The sequence below is a fragment of the Panthera pardus genome, unplaced genomic scaffold, assembly GCF_024362965.1.
Source record: "Panthera pardus isolate Hobbes unplaced genomic scaffold, ASM2436296v1 HiC_scaffold_20, whole genome shotgun sequence".
In the NCBI taxonomy this organism is placed as follows: Eukaryota; Metazoa; Chordata; class Mammalia; order Carnivora; family Felidae; genus Panthera; species Panthera pardus.
In genome coordinates this window covers 69,845,814-69,869,083 of record NW_026526766.1, presented here as the reverse complement: position 1 = coordinate 69,869,083, position 23,270 = coordinate 69,845,814, and the positions used below count along the sequence as shown (strand labels likewise).

General features: G+C 49.6%; 1 protein-coding gene across 4 annotated transcripts in view; it reads left to right on the top strand.

Moving 5' to 3' along the window:
* PTPN3 (protein tyrosine phosphatase non-receptor type 3) overlaps positions 1-23,270 on the top strand; it is a 148,253-nt gene that overhangs the window by 35,564 nt on the left and 89,419 nt on the right. Inside the window, exon 1 of one of the 4 annotated variants that reach the window (XM_019454248.2) lies at positions 6-138. The exons of 2 other annotated variants lie outside the window; for them this stretch is intronic. The gene's annotated coding sequence lies outside the window, so the exon portion shown is untranslated. Of the gene's footprint in view, positions 1-5; positions 139-663; positions 682-23,270 lie in introns of those variants that run through there. One more of the 4 variants, XM_053908170.1, reaches the window with a different exon arrangement.

Below are 23,270 nucleotides of genomic sequence, written 5' to 3'. Positions count from 1 at the left end.
GGCCAGCCCGGCCGGCGGGAGCCGCCCGCGGGCGGCACTGGGCATGCTCAGACGGCGGCCAGGTCGCGCCGCGAGCGAGCTTCCGCGCCGCCCGCAAGCGCGACCTACCTGGGCGCCCCGCGCCCCCGGATGCTGCAGGTACGGGCGGACACGACCCCAGCGGGCCGGGGCAGGGCGTGGGGCTCCCGGGGACTGGGGGCTGGCTCGGCGCCGCCCCGCCCCCACCCGTCCCCGAGCGCGCGGCGAGCGCGCGGGCGGGCTGGTGGACGCTGCGGCCCCGGGGTCCCCGCGCTACGTCGGGGCAGGGAGGGGGCGCCCGGGCCGCGCTCACCTGGCGGCGCCGCGGCGGGAAGGAGCGAGCGGGGCGGGGTGGGGCTCGGTCCCGGGCGGGCGGCCGGGACGCGGCGGCTGCGGCAGCGGGGCGTGGGCGTGCGCTCCGACCTGGGCAGGGGTGGACGCGGCTGGCGACCTCGGAGGGCCCAGCGCCGCGGCGACCCCAGTCCCGGCGCCCGGGGGGCGCACAGCCCGCTCGTGGGGCCAGCCAAGCGCGGCGGCCAGACCTTCTCGGCTCTCAGGGCGAATCCGCCTCTCGGCTTTCAAAATGGCATTTCCTGGGCCTGGCACGAACTCCAGCGCCAATAAATCCTCCCCGTTCGCGGGCGATATGGAATCATTTATCAGGTACCTGCGGTGAGACAGCTGCAGTGGGGGAGTGTATGTGAGAACGCCCAGCCCCCCGGAAATTCCCATTTTCAGCAACCTAAACTTATTGAGAAGTTGCGGTTGCCTTAAAAATTCATGGGAAGTTGAGACAACTTGACACCTGGGTTTTCCGAGCTGGTGGAAAGAGCTTGTGACTTGGAAACTGGAGACCTCCGTTCATGTGGGGCTCACCCTGGCCAGCTGGTGACCTTGGGCAAGTTGTTTAACCTCTCTGATCCTCAATTTCCTCCCCTGCAAACAGCTGGTTGTTGGGTGGATTAAGTGGGATAAATTATGTGGAGGTGTTTGGCACCGTGCCCGGCACAAAGCAAGGGAGCAGTTGGCGTGATGTGAATTTAATTCGTTTAGAGACCCTCGTGGCTCCCATTTCACCAGGAAATTAGAATTATGAGAGCATCTTCAGGGCCTAGTGGCAGAGTGACAGACCCCTGTCTTTGTGCCCTGGAGAACTGCAGAAGTCAAGGGCTTTGGAGAAACAATTTAGCTGCATTGTAATCGGAGAGCATCGTGTTTAAAAGCAGTTTTATACATTCAGAAACTCCAGAAGTTGGCAGTTGAGCTTTACTTACAAAAGAGCTGTGTTGCAAGATGGGTCTTCAAATGTTTAAAGGGATGATAGACACGAAGAAGTACAGGCTGCTTAGAAGGATTTCTGTTCTGAAAAGCTCCATACCCAGCTTTCCCGATTATTTATTTAGCTCAAGGTTTCTTAACGTCACCACTGTTAACATTTGAGGTTGGATAATTTTTGTGTGGTGGGGCCTGCCCAGTGCATTGCAGCGTGTGTAGTAGCATCCTTGGCCTTACCCAATAGCTTCCAGTAGCAATCCTTCTCCCTCAATTGTGCCAACCAGAAATGGCTCCAGCCACGACCAAGTGTCCCCTGGGGACCAAAATATCTCCTCTCCCCCTTCGGAACCACCCTGCACTCTATCATTAGCCTCCTTGAGTTGTTCAAGAATTTCATCTTAACCTTTGTATAGTCTCCTAGAACTGTACAGAGTGCATCCACACGCATGGACTCAATTTTTACAACTCTCTCATGAGGCTAGTGTTAGTCCCATTTTGCAAATAAGGAAATTGAGCAGCTGATGATGACACAGTATGTGGCCTGGGTGGCATATCAGGTCTTCTGCTTCCGAAGGCAGATCTTTTTCTTCTGCACCAGGCTGTCCTTTATTGTACGGAGACTTTCAAATAGATGACTTTATTGATGATTAAATCAACACGTAGATTGGAAGCTGGAAACCTTTCTGAGATTGACTAGTTGAAAATTAACAATGGTAAGCTATTATCTGACAGAGAGTAGGTCGTTCTAGTTAAATATTCTGGTTCATAGTGAGTTCCCATAAATCCCACGTACAGTTAATGGAATACCAATTTGCAGAGAATTGGCTTAGAATAAAACGTGCCTAATACCCTATTGATCCCAAATTGTCTCTGGTGGTTTGCCATCTCCTAAAGCGGACTCTTATATGTAAATTAGACATTAGCGAAGGAATGTGAAAAGGTCAAGTTACCAAAGGCATTTCCGAGTGGAGTGGCATTCCGTTCAGCAAGCATTTATTAAGCCACTTCTGTATATCTGATGCAGTGCTGGGTGGGGATGCTGAGCAAGCCTGTTGACCCCAGCAAACCCAGGATGCCTGGGGGAACTTCCCTTCGGGGAGAAAGCAGGTCTTCAGGGACAGTTGGGAAAGGACCAAGAACCTAAGTTAACACAGAGTCAAATTTGGATACATCACTGCTTGGTCACTCCAGTTTCAGAGCCCACCTTTCACATTTTTCATAGAGAAGAATTCTGGTAGCTTTTAAACCTTATTTAAGTGTCAGGAACCTGGTCAGAGACAAATCCTACCCCCGAAAGAAGTTGAGGTTCCCAGCTGGTAATTGGTCTTGGGATTGGGACCAACCCCTTGATTATTGACTGTGAACTGGGAGGTTTCACGTACATTGTTTAATTTTAGTGTTGTTCAGTTCCATGCTTGGCAGTTGAGGAAACTGAGCTAGCAAAGGTAGTCTGGGGCCAGGAGCAAGAGGGACGAAGGGTGACCACGGGTCCAGGCACATCAGGTATTCCATTTTCCAGAATGCACATACCCCACCCCCCATCCCCCAGGGCTCAGCTTTGGGTTTTGGAAGGAACTGTAAGACTTGGCCCCCTCCCTCCCCTCAGGGTTTGTGGTAGGTGGGGAGGGGATCTCCGACTTTGACCCTAACCCCAGAGCTCTACTTCCTACCACCAGATGGTAGTGGTTCCTGGAAAGCAGGGCCAATCTCTCTTCTTTTCCCACGTGTGTTGCAGGGGCTGGAATGCCTAAGGCACTCTGCACTTGCCCTGGCCTTGACAGACTGGAGGCAGGGCAGCCTGCTGGTGTTGCTTCCCAAGCTTGGGCTCCTCTTACTAGTTCTATTACAGACAGGCCAGGACCCGGTCAGTGTCTATACTACGCTGGTATCACAGGTGTCTCCTTTCATCCGCCTGAAGAGGGGATGAAAGCAAATGCTTTGGTAGGTCCCTGGCTAAAATCTGATCTGGTCATGGGTTCCAAGGCCCACAGATCTTGGGTCTACGTAGCTTCTGGTTGTGTGTGCACCTGAAACCACTCTCTGCCTGCAGGTGAAGACCAGCTGAGAGCACAGATTTCACAGAAAATTTAGACACTTACTGAGCTGTGTGTCAGGCCCTAGGGTTACAGAGATGAAAGCTGAACCCTTATCTTGGAAGGATGTATGGTGGATTTGGGAAGACAATGATGTGTGTGTGTGTGTGTGTGTGTGTGTGTGCGCGCGCGTGCGTGCGTGTGCACGCACCTGTGCACACATACTCTGTATCTTACCTATCTGTTTCACAATTGCTTTAAAAGATGATAAAGCCAGATGCAAGGGAGACCAGTGGAAGCAGCCATTCATTCTGATGGGCATCAAGGAACACCATAAGGAGTAGTTGGCATTTGAATTCAGCCTTGAGGGTAGAAAAAGATGGTATTTGGGGGGCAGACAGAACAGCAGATGCAAAGGCTCAGAGGCACAAAGAGACCTTGTGTATTTCAGGAGTGGTGACTCTTCCCCAGGTCCAGCCTCCTGACCTTGGCTAATACAGGACCTACCTCCTGTAGTCAGGGTGCCCCCCCACGTCTGTGAGGAGGCCCAGCCTCACTCAACGCAGGGGTAAGTGTCCCCTCTTGTTCTCCCCACATAGCAGTGATGCTTGTGGGTTGTCTTGGAGGCATGAGCGCCTTCTGTCAGGTATGCCTTTGCATTTAGTTATTAAACACTGTTATGGCACTTACCAGATGCCAGGCACTGTTCTGAGTGGTTTCTAAATATTCATTTAAACCTTGGAGCAACCCTCTGGCTGTGCTTCGTACCCACCTGGGTACCAGCATCTTGGTAGGGAGGTGGGGGGAGAGCTCGTCTCACCAGTCTGTGGCCCTCTGTGGGTGATGCCCTCATCATGGTTCGGCTTCTTCTGGCTGTAGTTCACCCCAATGTGCCGGGAAACAACCGAGTCTGGGTCGTGATGGAGTACTGGCTGCCATGACCCCGTTTCCATCAGAGGGCCAGCAGGGCTCCGCTGACTACATTTTCTGAACCAAAGGCTAGGATCTGTAGTCTGAAAAAGAATGTGCTGCTTCTTTGTGTAAGCGGAGGCCTAGGAGGTGTTGTTTGGATACTGAGAGAGTGGAATTTTTGAGACATTTGTTGCTTTATGTGGAAAGTTAGGACAGAGGATTTGAAATTGGGATAGTCCTGGAAAATTCAGGTCCCATGATTTATTGTCAGGATACAGAAGCTTTTAGTAAATGTTTAAGCAATGTGTAGTTTGGAGTGGATTTTCTGTACTGAGCCTCTTGGTGCCTCAAAAGGGAATAAATAGTAACTCCTAGCCCCAGAATCGTGTTAATTCCTACCAGCCCCTTACTGGTAGGGTGAAAAAAACTGAGGCTCAGAGAGATGCAGTGAAGGATACATTGCTCCTAAGTAGGATAGCCAAGATGTGAACCCAAGTCTGTCCCTAGACAAATCAGTTAATTATAAAATGTGGATGATAATGGAACCTATTTCCTTTAAGTGGACTGTTTTAAAGGAGCTAATAAATGAAAACCCGCTAGGGCAGAATTTGGCACACAGAACAGGGTCCCTTCCCTCTGTGGGCGGGCCCCTGACCCTCCAGACAAATGCTTTGTTGGGGTATTCAGTGCCAAGAGTCACTGTGGGTGAGAAATGGCCAACCCCTAGGGCAGGGCTACAGCTCCTAGCTCTCAGAGCTCAAGGGACATTCCAAGGGGCAGGATCGAGGACCAGAAAGGGGCCATGGCCAGCTGGATGCTGTAGGATGAGAGGCACCGGGCTGACTTTGGGAGTGGGGTATGAAGACCTGACCCCCTTCCCCCCCACCTTGCGGTGAGTCAGCCTCAGTCTAGGCCCTGGGGTGCTTGTGAGAGAAGCAGCGACCATCTCCATCAACCGTCCCTTCACCCTAACCACTGGCAGGCCTGCAGAGAGGACGTGACAGTCTGAGCCCGCCTTGCTCCCGCCAGCACCCTCCCTTGGTCTGGTTATCAATACATATATGGTTGCTGTAGAAGATTGAAGTGTCAGGGGTGCCTGCGTGGCTCAGTTGGTTGAGTGGCCAACTTCGGCTCAGGTCATGATCCCGCAGTTTGTGAGTTTGAGCCCGTGTCAGGCTCTGTGCTGGCAGCTTGGAGCCTGGAGCCTGCTTTGGGTTCTGTGTCTCCCTCTCTCTCTGCTCCTCCCCTGCTTGTGCTCTATCTCTCTCTGTCTCTCAAAAATAAACAAATGTTAAAAAAAAATTTTTTTTTTTTTAAAAAGAAAATTGAAGTGTCAGGGGACAGGGAAAAATCTGCGATGCCCCACCTGGAGGCTGCAGTCACCACCACTGCTGCAGCGGGCTTCTCGTGCCTTCGCACCTGCCAGCCCGTTCTCTGCAGTCACCCGGGCCTTTCAAAAACACTTCCTATTGCTCTTACAATAAAAGACGAGGGGCGCCTGGGTGGCTCAGTCGGTTAAGCATCCGATTCTTGATTTCAGCTCGGGTTATGATTGCACGGATCGTGGGTTCCAGCCCTGCGTCGAGCTCCATGCTGACAGTGCAGAGCCTGCTTGGGATTCTGTCTCTCTCCTCTCTCTCTCTCTCTCTCTCTCCCTCCTCTCTCTCTCGAAAATAAATAAATAAACATTTTTTAAAAAGGAATAAAAGATGAGATGAATGTTGGTGTCTCCCTCAGGCCCTGGTGGTAATGGTCCCTCTTGCCTCACCCGCCGCAGGGTCTGTGAGAGCCCAGAACCGTGCTCCTCCCCGCCAGTTCACTCCTGCCTTGGGTGTTAGCCCATGATTGCATCTGATTTGGGTAAAACTGCCTGCTGTTAAACGGCTCATGCCCCCGGATCTCTCTCCTTTTACACAGTTGCAATCTTGCAGTTAATTAGTGTAATTATTTGTATTAGTACCTGTCTCCCCAGCCACATGGTGACTTGACTGAGGTCAGGGTCCATTGCTTTCTTTTCAAAAAGAGAAAAAAAAAAACACCTGTCTCTTAGACTTGTTTTTTTCTTTTAACTTCTTATTTTGACCTCATTCAGACATAAAGCAAAATTCTCAGAATAGAACAAAGAAGTCTCCTATACCCTTCACCCAGATTCCCCAAATGTTACCATTTTATCACAGTTATTTTATTCTGTTCTCCATGTATATATGTTTTTTTTCTTCAATCACTTGAGGGTCATTTATAGAGTCTTCCTTTCCCCCAAAATACTTCAGTGTATTTCCTAAAAATAATAGCATTCTTCTATATAACTACAGCACAATTTCTAGAATGGAGAAATCATTATTGAAACAATACTGTAATCTATAGATCTTGCTCAGGTTTTTGCCACTTGTCTTGATAGTGTCTTTTGTAGCAAAGAAACCCCCAGAGCATGCATTTCACAAGGTCATCCTTTTTAATCTACTTTAAACTGGGACTGTTACTCAGCCTTTCTTTGCCCTTTATGACCTTGACATTTTTGGAAAGTACAGGCCCATTATTTTATAGAATGCCCTTCAATTTGGGTCTATTTTAACTCACCCTTGTGTCCCCAGTAGCCCTGGAACATCAAATGCACTCACTAAATATTTATTGAAAGAGGAGCACATAAGACAGAAAGAGCATTCTACAGGCTTGATCTTGCTATTTTTATAACACAGCTTTCCCCCAAAAAGAGAGGCTTCATCAGGGTTTAGCGAGCCTGCTATCCCCGAAGGTGTACAAGCAGACATCGGGGTGCTGGAGAGAAGAATGGAGCATTTAAGGAGGGGTGAGACTCAGCCCAGAGGTGCCGCCTAGTGCTCAACAGCCTTCTGTGTCTGCGACTCTAACTTTGCAGGCTTAGGGGCCCACGAGTAAAACAATGAGAATTCATCATCTAAACCAGAACATTTTGAGAATAAGAGTGAGGCTATTAATAATTGCATCTCATGAACTAGCTTCAACTGGGACTGCCCTAGGCAAATCAGGGGGTGTGGTCACCCTACCCAAGTGTGACTTTGAGGTTGAAGATCAGCCTGGAAAACCGTCTAGCACTAGGAATCCTCTGCTTACATAAAGACAGAACTAATCTTGACATTGCCTGCCTAGCCCATGTTCCTGGCTCCAGTACCTGTGGTGGTCATACCTCCTTTGCCCCTCCCCAACTTTGCTCCTGCTATACCAGTTTTGTTTTGGCCCTCCCCTCTTCTGCACCTTCCTGCCATGGGGACTACGGAGAGCCTGGAATGTCATTTACATACCCAGGGACGGAGTCTGTGATAGATGCACAAGGAGGACAAACAAACCAGCTGTGTTTCCCACTGATAAATTCTAATGGAATTTAAGAGCCAGGGTGTGTAAGTGAGGTGGGGCGGGAGACCAGAATCTCCCTAGACCTTATCTTTTTTCCCCCTGGCACCCACACTTCCACCGTCCTTCTGCACAAACACCCACGTCCCTCTCCCAGACCCAGTCCTGAGATCAGAACCAAGTTATGGCCTTTGGCAGAGGCAGGGAAGCAGGTGGCACTGGGGACCCAGGCACAGGAGGATGAGCATTAGATGACCAGTAGGTGTAGACAGGGACTTGGATGCAGAGAAACCAGGCAGGAAACCAGTGTCTAGGGATTCCGGTAACAAGGTCAATACGGGGCCATTTATCAGGAAGCCTAGACATGTAATACTGTGTCCCTAGATACTTGGGTCAGAAGGGGCAGGCCCTGGGATCTGTATAGTACAGTTCTTTAACTCATTTTCTGCCGAGCAAAAAATACAAACCCTGACTTCCTGGATTAAAAAGTCTTGTAAGATAAAAATGTGAAGTATTGGGGATATTTTCTGGGGCATCCCAATCACGTGGACTTCATGAACACAGGCCAGTGCAGTACGGTATTTTTATGACTTATAGGCATTGGTGGCTTTAATGGCAAAGGCAGTGAGTGAGGGAGTGTTCTAGTTCTTAGAATGCAAGATATTAGCACTTAACTGAATTTTGGAAAGGTTTTCTGGTTAACTGTGATATGATGCTTTACCTGTTAAAGCCATTCTTTCTCTGACGAGGCAAGAGCACTTAGTCGGAGGTCACTGTTTATAGGACAGAATCACACAATGTCAGATCCGGAAGAGACCACGAAAGAACTGTTTCTAGCTCCCTCTTTTTATGGATGGGAAAACAGGCCCTGAAAGGGATACGGCATGCTACATGGCACACAGGTAGTCAGTTGGAGAGCAGGACTGGTGCCAACATTTCCAACCCCAGATCTTAGGCGTGTTTTCTAGATCTCATCTAAGGATGTTTATGAGATGGACTGCATATTTCTATGGTTTTGTTAACAGAAGTTTTGTTAACGATAGACATAAGTTGCATTGGCATGAAGCAGTTATGCATTTCTGGCTCTTTTATGTGGAAGTTGCTAGGCTGATTTTTTTTTCACTTACATATCAAAAGCGACATGCATCTTCCACTGAATTTTTATAGTATAGTGTTTCTCACATTTTATCACATCAGAGTCACCTGTTAAGACCTGGGCTGCTAGGCCACGCTCCCAGAGCTTCTGGTTCAGTGAGTCTGAATCAGACTCAGGTACAGCCTGCAAACTTGCATTTCTAACAAGCTCCCAGGTGCTGCTGCTGCTCCAGAGACCAGGAACCCTCCTTTGGGGACCGCTACCTCAGACTCAATGATAGTTTCAGACAGGTGCTCTGGGCTCTGCAGCCCGCTTGTCTCCCCCCACCCTCCCCTACCGCCCCTGCCCTCCAGTCCTGCTCCCATGTTACTCCCACACCAGCCCCCCTCACCATCCCACTCCCTCCAGGTCTCCTACCTGTCGTCCTCACCTTGCCTCTCCAGAGGGTGTGAGTCTTGACCTCAGGCCTGTGGTCCTGAGATGCTCAAGTTCCATCTGGTGGGAACCCCCTCACCTTTACCACCCTCTCCTTCACCTTTCTGGCTCCTCTCTTCCTTCCTGTCCTCCAGTCTGAGAAAATGAGTGTCCTTTGCTTTGGCTCAGGCTTGCCTCTCCACTTCCAGCTGAAGGCTGTCGTCCCACCCCCCGGGGGAAGAAAGCCTTCCTGGAGCCCTGCCTCACCTTTAGGTCAGCACTCAGTTACTCTCTTCTCTTCCACTGCCAGGCCTGCTGGAGGAGTCGTCTGTGGCAGCTGAAAAAGATTTGCCCTCACTTCTCAACACAGACATACTCTTCCGTTCTGGGAGTTCCGACCTTCCATGCTGATGATGAAAGACATAATTGTTCTAAATTGCGGTAAAATGCACAGAAGTCTACGGCTCATTGGCATTAGGTGGAGTCACATTGCTGGGCTACCACGACCCCCGCACACCACAGACGTCATCATCTTGGAAAGCTGAAACCCCATAGCCATTAAATGCTAACTTCTCAGCCCCCAGCAACCACCCTTCTACTTTCGGTCTCTGGGTATTAGATGACTAGTTCCCCAACATGCGTGGAATCCTATAGTATCTGTCATCTTGTGACTGGTTTCTCTCCCTTAGCATAATGTCCCCAAGGTTCATCTGTGTCGTAGCATGTGTTAGAATTTTTTCCTCTTTAGGGATGAATAATATTCTGTTGAATGCATATACCACATTTGGTCATTCATCTGTCAGTGGACGGTTAATTGCTTCCACCTTTTGACCATTGCAGACAATGCTGCTATGAAAAAGACATAATTTTGATTGATTGGGCCTTGCACCCTGAGGCGGGTTAAGCTTTGGATAGCAGTCTCGGCTTTATGTACTCCAGCATCCCCTCACCATGATGCTCTGCTGTCAAGACCAGGGGCTGGTTTTCATGTCTCAGCCCACTGGGTCTCCGTGCAGCTGGCTCATTGCCCCTCCTTGTTACCTGGGCTTCTGTGATGTGCTCCCACCCCCCTTTCCCTTCAGTGGCTCATCCTCTGTTTCCTTTATCCTCTGTTCTTAATCATTCTGCAGGCTTTCCTGGGTAGACTCACCTGATCCCATCATCAGGAGCTCACGGGTCTGTGTCTCCAGCCCTGGTCGGGGCGGTTTTGTTCCTATGTAGATCACATCTGAACACCTCTTCTTTGAGTGTCCCCAGGCCCCTCCTCTGCACCTTCTTCCTTAAAACTGCCCTTGCTGTAAGTGATGCATCTTCCAGCTTAGAAACCCCAGAGTCATCCTTCACCCCCCAACACCTGCACTGGACAGATTCTGCCCGTCACACCTCAGAAGTACCTCCTCCAACCTGCCCTCCCTCTCCACCCCTGCTAAAAGTGGGTTAGTCCCTGTGCTTCTCCCCTTTGCCTCTACTTTTGCTTCCTCCCCCTCTCCCTGGTAGGCCCCTCACACCTCTACCTCCTTCATACTGCTGCCAGAAAACGTTCTCTGCGAAAGCACTTAAGGTCACCCCATTCTGCGTGGGTTCCGTCTGGCCTTGCTTTCCCCTGTGTCCAAGCCCCAGCCCCGCACACCATATGCTCTAAGCCAGGGCTTCCCAAGCTTTAGTAAGATGTAGATTCTGCTTCTAGGATGCCCAAGGTGAGCCCTACAGTCTCCATTTGTTACAAGCTCCCGGGTCGTGTTGAGACTGACCCACAGACCGTACATGGAGAAGACTCTGGAATAGATCTGTGTTTCACAAATAAAGTTCTACCAACATATTTTCAACCTATAATGCAAGAATTTTTAAACATTGTGTTACAGTTTTAATGGGTTTTTTTTAATTAGTTAATCTTTTTTCAGTCATAACGACTGATTCACTGTTGCTGTGATTACTTGCCACGTAAAGACATTTTCAAAGACTAAGAAAGGCTTCAGTTTTTAGGAATTACCAAATAGGTCCAGGTGTGTGAACGTGCAGGCGTCACAAAAATGTTTTCGCCTTAAAGAGGTACATGCTCAGGGTCAAGGCTCCTGCTTATGAGCTTCTGCAAAGGCAGAGACTGTCTCTTATTCAGCTGCACCCTCAGAATGTTGGCAGAGGGGAGGAGTCTCAGGTCTTCCTCTAAGAGTTGCTGATCGTGGAACCTGATGGTTTGATGTGCTCTGTGCACACCGGGGTTGGAAGGGGAGCCCCTGCCTCCAAGCCCTTCTGGGGAAGGTGCTTTCAACTCCAGAGGAGGGCTGAGTGCAAGCAGGCAGGGAGGTACAGACCGAGTACCGGGGAGAATCTGACTGTTCACCACACCCGAAGGGTTGGGGAAGCAAGTCTCACGAGGCAAAGAATCAGGTTTGTGGGGGTCTGCGAGACAGAAGTCAGGGAACGACGTGGCCATTTTTGACCAGCCTGCTCCAAAATGTTACCTTCCTGTCCCCTGGTAACTCTAAGCTCTGTAGTCTGTCAGTGAAGAGTTATGTGACCCGGCCTGTGCCTTCCTCTCCCACTTATTCTCCTACTTTCCCCCCTTTTTAGGTCCCAGCCCAGTGCAGATGGGCTGCCTTGGCTGCAAGCCCCCTTCCCCAGTTTTCTCTGCGAGACTCGTTATCTCTCAGTACAGGTAGTAAGCTTGGGGTCGCCTCTGTGCCCCACTCCCACTAACTGTGTGACCCTACTTGAGCTCCTGATGTCTCAATGTTCTTATCTCTGCACGGGGAATGACAAATATCTCCGACTCACAAGGACTAGGGAAGATTCCGTGATGACAAGTGCTTCTCCCAGCAGCACTTAATTACTTAGGAGCTGCTGGTTGTCAGTTGCTGCCTGCCATCTGTCCCTCTCAGTAAGCTTGACAGAAGGACCATGGTGACATTTGTCCACAGGTGGAGCCAGAGGTCTCAGCTGGAGGGAGCTGTGATGGGCAGGGTGAGGCTGAGGCAGTGCCACGCTGGGGTGGATGTGAAGGTCCGTGGAGGCGAGGAGGCGGACGCTCTGGAGGCTGGGCATGTTGAAGGCACCCAAAGATGGCAGCTGGCAACAGTGAAAAGGGGGAAGCTGAAGACCTGGGGGAAGCTGGATTGGAGTGGGGAGCAGTGTGCCTCAGACTTTAACATGCATAAGATGCGGACCCCAGAGGTCTGAGGCAGGGCCTGAGAGATTCTGCATTTCTAACAAGCACCCAGGTGATGCTGATGCCTCTCGTCTAGAAGCCACACCTTGAGGCATTGGTGCGGAGCATGACCGCGGTAGGGAAGACGCTCGTGGAGAAGAGCGTACAGAAAAAGCAAAAGAAGCACAGTGGCACCCCTTTCTACTCAGCTCCGTGGGGGATACCTCGGAGTGGCAGGTGCACCCAGGTGTCTGCAGCATGGCAGCCAGATTGGAGTCAGCTGAGGGTGATGATGGAGGAGGGGCAGTAGGGGACCCTGAGGGCTTTGAGATAAGTATTGAGTGATTTGATTTTGTTGTTTGATACTTCACCCTTCAAGGTCTGGCTTTGCCGCAAGAATCCCCTTAGAAGCATTTTTCGTCCCAGGCTGGGCTGTGGTCACAGCCTAGACAAGGCCCCACCCAGCAGCCAGTGGCACACAGCTGTCTTCTAGCACGAACCACGCTGGAAGGCGATTATTTGATTATTCATGCATTTCTCTCTCTGAGCAGCTGATGAGTTCCAGAGAGCACGAACCCGAGACAGCCTCTTACTCACCTGAGCCCCAGCACCGGCCTTAGAGCCTGGCCGCAGGTGGGGCTCATGAGATGCCTCGGGCATTAGGGATGAATGCAGAATGTTCACGAAGGAAAAACAAAAACATGTAAATCCCTGTGACTGAAAGAGCAGGAGAAGCAAGCACTGAGCTGGGGTGGTGGGAGATTGTTGGTGTGGAGGAGGGAAGATGGTTTAAGGAGGCATCAGGATCTTAAGTAAAATGCCGGGAATGTCTTTTGAAGACAGCGTGTGGCCTCCGGAGGGCAGCTGCTGGGGATTTGGGCACCAGCTCTCAGGGAGAGTGGGACTGTGTATCTCTAAAGGAGCGGAAGATTCGACCAGGGGATAGGAATTTCAGCCAAGCAACCGTTGTGTTGATCTGAGAGCCAAGAGCACACCTGCTTGTTTTTCCTTCAGGAGAGCACAGGTGCCCAGACTTAGGCAGGTAGAGGATAAAGAATTGCAGCTTCATGAGCCTGAGTAGAGGCAACAGATTGAGACTCAACACAAGGCAGGGCTACAGCACGCAGCTCCCTGTGCCCTGTAAGGTGGGGGTCCATTAGTTCCCTGGGCCTTCGGAGGCTCCCATGAGTTGAGGTCAGCCTCAGTTTCCTGATTTGGAAATGGCATCTCAGTGAGAGAGGTTCAGTAACTTGCTCGGAGCCGCAGAGATGGGAAGTGAAGGAGCAAGCCTGGGGTCTGTGGGCCTGGAGGATGTTGGGTGGGGCAGCTCAGCCCTGGAGCGGGATGGGGGGCAGTGGTTGCAGGTGTGGCTCCCAAGGCCCAAGTGCTGGGTGCCCCCCCTCCCCGGCCGCAGTGGGGTTGTGGCCAGAGGAAGAGGAAGAAGCAGGGTGAGGTGAACGCGGAAACTGGAGAGGAGGTGGCCAGAGGTTTAAGTAGTTACACACCCTGGGGGCCAATAAAATATGAGGTGACAGCACTTTTTTTTTTTTTTAACTTTTTTCAGTTTGATTTTCTTCAAATTCATTATTGCTCATTATAATTTAGGAAATACAGAAAGGTTGAAAGGATAGGAAGAAACTACCAATTGTATTTGTGGTCTTGAGTTCCTTTATAATTAATTACCTTAAATAGTGGTGTTCACTGTAGATACAGTTTCATAACCAGCCTTTTTTACTTACTATTCTGATTTAGTGATTTATTTAACCGGGCCCTCTACAGTTGGAAATTAGGTTTTTTTGGTTGCAATTCTCAGTGTGAAGTATTGCTCGGAGGACAATCTCTGCAAATGACTTTGTTTCGTGCCTGGTTGTATCTTGACAGTGGGTTCCTAGAAAAGGAATTAGACCGCCTCCCAGCATCGTTGGGATGATCTGTTCTTATCGCTGACACAGCCTTCTGAAAGTGCAGGTGTAAGCCCTGTGTACATTAGTTGTTTGTTCATTCGTTCCTGCGTGCAGTTCACAAGCATTTATTAAGCGCCTGTGGGGAAAGACTCCATTTTCCGTGGCCAGGTCAGCAGAGGAACAGCTGCCAGCATCTCTGGCTTGACTGGGATGTGTGGGAGTGTTTGATCACACACAGCGTCCCAGCCCTGCCTGCCCCAGTAAGCAGGGACAGCCTGTGGGTCCAGAAGTAAACTTGCGGGCTTCTGTGGCTGCAGGGTCCAGTCATGCTAACCGTGAGTTTGCGCTTTCCCTCTGTAATGCTTGGCGGTGTGGTAAACGCTGAGAATGGTGTTCCCCGTCTTCCCCTCTCCTCGTGCATTCCACGGATATCTATTGAGTACCTATTGAGTGCCTCATGTGGGGAGGTGTAAACGTCCCTGCCTTTTAAGGAACTACCGTTCCACCAGGAGTCAGGGATGTGGGAATTGGGAAGAGACAACTAATATGTATTAAGTCCGACGGTAATAAATGGTAGGGAGAAATACAGAGTAAGGGAGATAAAGAGTGACAGGAAGACCTCGCTGATAGGTAACATTTGAGCAGACGCGTGGGGAGAGCTGGGTGGAGGATGTCTGAGGGAGCAAACCCTCAGCAGCGGGAACGGGCTTGGCATAACCTGGGAACGGGTGGGGGGGGGGGGGCGGAGTGAGAGCAGTGAGGTGCTGTGCGAGGAGGGCAGGAGATGGTCCTCAGAGCATCAGGACATTTGGGCCTCGGGGTTCATTTTTTCATTGGGAGGCCCCGTTCACAGGGGCCGTTCCTGCCATTTGAAGTAATTCAGACTCGCCTCCTACCTTTTGGTTGCTTATCTACATAGTGGGTGATCACTGAGGCCTGTGTTCGGTGGGGGAAAACTCTGAGAGTTGAAACCCAGGCTTTGGGAAGTCACGGCCTTGGGTGGCTCTTGGGTCTTCTCATGTGTGTAATGAGGGACTTGAGCTAGGAGATTGGCGAGGAAATGATGAACTTTCCGGGGCTGGGACTCAGTTAAGCGCACTAGTTAGATCTTGGGTCATTTTCAGTTTACTGATTGGAGTAAGTGAAATTGTTGATAGATAGTTAGCTCTTAATAAGTTTGGCCTGTCATGTATTTGTTACAAGCAAGTTGCTCAGCCAGCTGTGGGTGCTTGCAATGGTGGTAAGCAAGTGGGGTGGAGCTGGCCCCCCATACCTTACCCGTTTTCAGTCATCCATCCGTCCATCATGCAGTTTTCGAGCACCCAGTGAGTACCAGGCATGAGGCTGCCTGCACCACAGTGGTGATTTTTAGGAGACCTAGTTCTGCTTCATGAAGTTCATGGTCTAGTGCATCAGTGCTAGCTAGCTCTGCCAGAGGATCATGGTGGGGAGGGACTCTGGTCAGAAAAGCCAGGGCAGGGATGCCTGGGTGGCCCAGTTGGTTAAGCATCTGGCTCTTGATTTTAGCTCGGGGTCACAATCTCACAGTTTGTGGGATCGAGCCCCAGGTCACACTCTGTGCGGCATGGAGGCTGCTTGGGATTCTCTCTCTCCCCCTGTCTCTCTCTCTTCTTCTCCTGTGCTTGCATGGAACCTCTTTCTCTCTCTCTTTCAAAATAAATTAAGAAAAAAAAAAAAAGGCCAGGGCAACCCCTGACTCACACCATATACAAAAATTAACTCAAAATGGATCAGTGACCTAAATATAAGAGCCAAAGTCATAAAATTCACGGCTGGGGGGGGAGGGGTGTGGGTGGAGGGAAGAGTAAATCTTCATGACCTTGGGTTTAACAACGGGCTCTTGGTTATGATAAGAAAGCACGAAGAAAAGTAAATAAATTGTATTTCATCAAAATTAAAAATTTTGGGGGCACCTGGGTGGCTCAGTTGGTTAAGCGTCCGACTCTTGGTTTCAGCTCAGGTCATTATCTCCCTTTTTGTGAGTCCAAACCCCTCATGGGGCTCTGCGCCTCTCTCTCGCCGCCCTCCCCTGCTTGTTCTCTCTCTCTCTCTCTCTCTCTCTCTCTCAAAATTAATTAAAAACTTTTGTACATCAAAGGACATTATCAAGAAAGAAAAGACAACCTACAGATTAGGAGAAAATACTTGCAAATCTTATGTCTGGTAAGGGTTTATTCAGGAAGAAGAACTATAACTCAACAACCCAAATTAAGATAACCCAATTAAAAATATGGGCAGAGGACTTGAATAGACATGTCTCTGAAGATCTACAAGCGGCTAATAAGCACATGAAAAGATGCTCGACATCGTTAGTCATCAGGGAATTGCGAATCAAAACCGCAGTGAGCTGTCACTTCACACCTGCTGAGATGGCTGTAATCAAAAAAGGATAAAAAGTATGGGTGCAGTGGTAGAGAAATTGGAACCCCTTCCATTGTCGATGGTAATGTAAAATGGTGCAGCCTCCGTAGAAAAGTCTCGTATTCTCAAAAAGCTAAACATAGAATTGCCATGTCCCAGCAATTCCATTCCTAGGTATATACCCAAAAGAATTGAAAACAGGCTCAAATAAATGCTTGTACAGAGATGTTAATTGTGGCACTATTCACAATAGCCAAATGGGAAACAGCCCAAGCATCCAACAGACAAATAGATGGACAAAATGTGGTGTCTCTGTGCGACGGCATGTTATTCAGCCTTAAAAAGGAATGGCATTCTGGGGCTCCTGGGTGACTCAGTGGGTTAAGAGTCCGACTTCAGCTTAGGTCATGGTCTCGTGGTTCATGAGTTCGAGCCCCACATCGGGCTCTGTGCTGACAGCTCAGAGCCTGCAGCCTGCTTCCGATTCTGTGTCTCCCTCTCTCCCTCTGCCCCTTCCCTACTCACGCTCTGTCTCTCTCTGTCTCTGAAAAATGAATAAACCTTAAAAAAAAATTTTAATAGTAAAAAAAGAATGGCATTCTGACACAGTACGATATGGATGACCCTTGAAGCCATTATGCTAAGTGAATAAGCCAGACACAAAAGGACAAATGTTGTCTGATTCCACTTATATGAAATACCTAGGATAGGTGAATTCACAGAGACAAAGTCGAGGTTGCCAAAGATTGGGGGGGGAGGAAAGGAATAACGAGTTATTGCTTAATGGGTACAGAGTTTGTTTGGAGTGACAAAAAAGTTTTGGAAAGAGGGGTGATGGTTGCACAACATTGTGAATCTAACGCCACTGAACTGTATGCTTTAAAATGGCAAGTTTTATGTTCTATTTGTTCTACCACAAGAAAGACCTAGAGAAACAGTGTGAGATTTGGGAAGAGCATGACTGCCAGGAGCCACTGGGTTTGATTTCCCTTCTCCCCGGGTCACTCACGCACCATCCTTGCTGCCTTTAGCCTCGATCTCTTTTGACGTCAAAGTCAAATGAGGTGACAGGTGTGGAGTGCAGGTCATAGGAGATGCATCCCGTCCCCTTTAATTCTATCCTTCCCAAGTATAAAAAGATTGTCTGGTAGGGGCGCCTGGGTGGCTCAGTCGGTTAAGCGGCCGACTTTGGCTCAGGTCACGATCTCGCGGTCCGTGAGTTCGAGCCCCGGGTCGGGCTCTGGGCTGACGGCTCAGAGCCTGGAGCCTGCTCCCGATTCTGTGTCTCCCTCTCTCTCTGCCCCTCCCCCATTCATGCTCTGTCTCTCTCGGTCTCAAAAATAAATAAACGTTAAAAAAAAATTTTTTTTTTAAATAAAAATAAAAACAAGATTGTCTGGTAGAAAGGACCGAAAAGAGAAAATCTGGTGATTTTGCCCAAATTCTCATCAATTACCTGCTCATCTGTTTGGCCGTTTTCCTCCAGGAGGCGTGGGGTGGGGATCCTAGCCACTTCCGGTCCCCTTGTGGCCACACACCTCTGGTGCTTTGGCCCTAAAGCAAGGCTCCCCTGGGCCCCCGTTTCCCTGACGCTTGTGAAAGCCCTTGGTCCCTTGCTCCTTCTTCCCTTTTCACGTTCACAATGGGTTCTTTCGGAAGTTGGAGCCCCTACCCACTAGAAATCATCCGGACACCCGGCCACACGGTATGATTTCACCAGGTGAAATGTTGTAAACTATAACAACAAAAACTGCCGGTGAATTGTTTGAGTTACGTGGACAAATGTCTCACGGTGGGATAGGAGGAATGAGTACAACTTGGAAAAAAAATAAATGCTCCCAATCAAGACGACACTGCCGGTCGGCACGTTGTATCTGATGTGCGTGGATCAGAGCGCACCGTGCGTGGCCACTCCTCTGCCTTCCTGCCCTCTCCTTCCCCTCCAGGGCTAGCTACCTTCGGGTGATTGGAGCCAATGTGTCTCTCGCAGCCGTGGAGTTAGATTCTGCACTGCCCGTGTACCTCCCACAGCTCACTGCAAGAACAACAAGGTTTAGATGCCGTGTGGCTATCCCCTGCCACACCTCAGGTGCCCCACCCCATGGCTGTCCCAGGAGATCCTTGGCTTAGAGTACCCCCCCCCCCCCCCACCAGGGTGAGGGACAAAAGATCTAGTTGAGCTCAACTAGAGAAGCCCAGCCTTCTGAGGGCTGCAGTGAACCTGGGCCTCCATCATGAGTCCTCCAACTCCTGGGATTCCAGAAGGCAGGTGCAGTGGAGGGGGGGACTGGCCAGCTCTGGGGCTGGTGTGCCACTCTCAGGATCCCCCTGGAAGGAGAGCCAGTGGTCACAGGGTCAGAGAAGCCCCAGGCCAAACTGAGGGTCAAGAAATGAGGTGATGTACTCCTGTTCTCCCACTGCTAATAATTAACCCGGGGTGACTGCCTGTAGACCTGGAGGTGCCTTCAGATGTCATGCGCATGCACTCCAGCCCACACCTTTTGCCAAAAACGAGAGGAAGTCATTTACTACGCGTCCTCAACTCTGAGAGATGTGTGCCACATTTTAACTTTCCTCTAATCGGCACGACCTGGGCCGTCCGAGGGTACTTTAAATTTTTCTTTACATTTTTTTCGAAACACCTGTTAATTCAATTGTGTCATCTTAGAATGGAGGGAATACGGTAATAAATACCCAAGTCATTACTCAGGTTTCTGATATTGCAGAATTAAATGGTGTGTGTGTGGCGGGGGTAGGTTTTCTGGACCATTTCCTCCTTAAGAGGAAATCTACCAACATGTGAGCTGTGGGGAGTGTTTACAAAGATTATCTCAAAAGGTAAGAACATACCTTTAGTCAGGAAATTACAGAGACAGTAGTGATTAAGTGGGGCCTTTTTCCCTCCAGTGAATCACCTGTAATTCATCTTCCTTCCCAGTCATGTGGGCCAGTGGACTCAGAGGGCAGGAGGTATGTGATGCCCCGCACTGAGCTGGGGGTCATCGCCCCATTTGGAGGCCAACTGTGTGACTCCAGCATGGCTCTTGGAGTCTAATCTACCAGCCTGTAAATTGGAACAGGAATGCTGCCTGCCAGCCTCAGTCAGAGTGAATGGAGTCAGAAGCAATGGGTGCAAGAGTATTTAGAAACCTCTGAAGCCCCTGAGGACCCTTGGCTGTTCCCCAGGACAGGAAGCCCGGGGGTGGCAGTGGCCCAGGGACTAGGAGTAAGGTGGGAGAATGGGCGCATCAGAGCTCCTAGCAGCTGCTGGTGAGTGTTTGCTGTGAGCCGGGCAGGAGGGCCCTGCTCCTCAGAAGTATTTACTTGTGCAGAAACCAGACTTACAGAGTTCATTTGACCAATGTCCTGTCGTGTTGGGAGTGGTAGGGCAGAGACTGGAACTCAGATCTGACGTTCCTTCAGGCTTCCAATGGGCCCAGCCACCAGGAGCCCCCAGGCAGTGGTGTTACTCTTCCCCTGCACTCCTTAAAAGCTGAGAATGGATTGTATTTCTGTATTCCCGGCTCCTAGCATGTGGAAGACCTCACTACAAGCAAATGTAACAATGGCAGCAACAAGATACATTATTTGCTGACTAGCATTTTGGCATGCCTTTCTAAGTCTTTTTAGAGTCAGTGCAGTTCCCTCTCATAAATCTTCTGACTCCATCTCACCAAGTCAGAAAGTCCTGGAAGTCTGACTAGCATACATGAGAATACATTTTATCTTGTTTTCTAGAGAGGCTGGGTTGCTATACCTAATATACCCAGAGATGGCCCCCCGGGTTAAAACCTTACAGGCAGGGGGTTTTAAATTTTTTTTTTTTTTTTTTACATTTATTTATTTTTGAGAAACAGAGTGAGAGTGTGAGTGGGGGAGGGGCAGAAAGAGAAGGAGACACAGAATCTGAAGCAGGCTCCAGGATCTGAGCAAGCAGTCAACACAGAGCCTGATGCAGGGCTCGAACCCACAAACTGTGAGATCATGACCTGAGCCAAAGTAGGACGCTCAACCAACTGAGCCACCCAGGTGCCCCAGGAAGGGGATTTTAAAGCTGGAAGGAGCCTTCCAAAGGCTCTAAACTAGGAAATCGATGAAAGAAAACCAGTGAAAAGTAAAGAAAAAAATAGAGCAGTGGCTTCCCAGGTTCCTTGGCTGATTAGTGACAAATAGGGTGATGCTTTCAGCGGGGGGTCAGGGTTTCAGGGTTGGAGGATATTTTTCTGTGTTTCCTTGAGATAAAATCATGGCGAGGGCTGCTGGTGGTGAGGATTGGGTTTCTCTGGCCAGGCTGCCACTGGCTTCAGACTCCTTGGCAGGAACAAAGCTGGCAGGATGGTCCTGTTGTGAGATCCCAGCTTCTTGGCTGGGATGAGTTGCGATTAGCACATCTCAAACCTTTCAAAGTGACTTTAGCTGTTTTCTTTTCTGAAGGCTTCTGCTGCTTTTGGCTGTAAAGGGGTGGGGGCTGGAACCCAACATAGAAATACCATGGACTTACACCCAAATGGGCGTGTCTGTGCCCCGAGGGCAAATATTAGCACAGTATTTTTGTAAAGTTTATGCAACTTGATTCATGGCCCTGTAGAGTAGATTTATTCCATCCTGTTTTCCAGTCTGTTTGGGGCCTCATGGAACTATCCAGAGGGAGAATGGAAAGAGACTGGTAGCTTAATTTTAGGTGGAAATAGCTCAATATAAAACAGACTCTGCTATCTATACTTTGAGCTTTTATGTATTGCTTTTGGTCCATTCGTATTCTTTTATCCCCTGTTTCAGTGATGGGGTCATTCTAGTTTTTTTCAAGACTGAGGTACCCGTTTAGAATTCTTTCCCGTGAGAAGTCTGTGTATAAGGAATCTCATTTTGAACAGTGCTTGCTTTGAGTGGACTTACATGTACAGAGACTTAACCTTGGCACTATTGAAACAAGTCATAATAGAGTCTTGGTCATGGGTGCTCAGGGTACACCCATCCCACCTCCTCCAGGGCTGGTCTGCCCTCTGCGACCTTCTCACCAAAGGTCTTATCCGCCTTCTCTGCTTGATCACCTCTAGTGACAGGGAACTCCCTCTCTCCTGATGCAGTCCCTCTCATATTTGTGCAGCCTTGACTATTCAAAAGCTCTTCCTTCTGTTAAAGAGAAATCTGTTTCTTTTGTCCTTCACCCATTTGAACCCTTGGGGTCTAAACAGACCAGCCTAAAGACAGTAGTCATAAGTACCATTGATTGGACCCTGCTAGGTGCCCGTTAGTTTCAGACATACTCAGTGCTTAAAACCTTGAAAAGCATAGAAAATCCCCCTCCCCCTTTTGTAGGTAAGGAAAAGGGTGAGTGATTGCTAAGTTCACGCAGCTACTAAGTGGTTAAGCTGGGGTTCCAACCCGCATGCGATTGATTCCATTGCTGCTGACCTTCCTACAGCCTCACGCCATATCATGTGTGACAGCTGCTTGGATTTTTGAAGCACCAAATCTTCTCCCTGAGATATCTCTAGGATACCAGTTATGCCCCAGACACTCCTGCTAAATCTCTCTCCTTGCATTTCCTAAAATGTGTTTCCCCTCCTGACTTTTGCATATGCACTGCCATGTTGGAAGCCCCTTCTACCTAGTTGACTTCCTTTTATCCTGCAAGGTTCCCCTGTGACACCTTTGTGACCTGGTCCCACTGCCCACCCCAGTCAGGTCGGGACCCCTCCTCCTGTTTCTCTGGCACCCTGGGTGTTCATCTCCCTTAGATCTTGAAACTCCAGGTACTTCTATGCATCCGGCCTGACATAGAACAGGTGCCCAGTAAATGAGTATTGAGTAAATGGTCCAGAACTCCTTTGCCAAAGTAGTACTAAAGGTTAAGAGTAATTATAAGCAAGATTGAGGGTCTGTGCAGTGTAGTCCTAGTCCAGTGTGGGACTTTGGCCAGTTGTAGGGAGGATATAGGGACAGCTTGTCTGTAGGAAGTCCTGGAGTCCTTTTCCTCCGCATGGTTTGGTTCCATCATTCCAAGGCCTGGAGTTCCTTCCAGGAGGCAGGCTTGCTGACCTCTGAAGGTTCTGGGTCCACTGAGGTGGCATCTTAACGGGAGAGGTTCACTAGACACTGTTCAGAGCCTCAACTGGGGGGAGACCACATCCCATGCTTCTCATTTCTCTGCAGCCCATACTGCACAGATGCCAGAAGCATCCACATATGTGCTGCTCACAGCCCTGGGAGAGCAGAGTCCTGGGAAATTTGGGGCAGGGGTGCAGTTTAGCACTGCACTGTGATAACCTTTCCTAAACATTAAAAAAAAAAAAAAAAAAACTTAAAAAAAATCTCATGATGGGGTGCCTGGGTGGCTCAGTCGGTTAAGCGTCTGACTTCAGCTCAGGTCATGATATCACAGTCCATGAGTTTGAGCCCCACGTCAGGATCTGTGCCAACAGCTCAGAACCTGGAGCCTGCTTCAGATTTGGTGTCTCCCTGTCTGTCTCTGCTACTCCCCCTGCTCACACTCGCTCTCTCTCTCAAAAATAAATTTAAAAAATCACAGGAAGAGGGGAGCCTGTCTGGCTCGGTCAATAGAGCTCACAGATCTTGATCTTAGGGTCGTAAGTTTGAACCCCATGTTGGGAGTAGAGTTGACTTTAAAAAAAAATCTCATGAAGTTGGTGTTAAAAGTTAGAAGAGTAGTCCCCTCTGGGGGAAGTCCTGTTTGGATGGGGGCACGAGGGGGCTTCTGCCAGGCTTCTCTTGAGAGCTGTGCACTTAGGATTTGTGCTTCT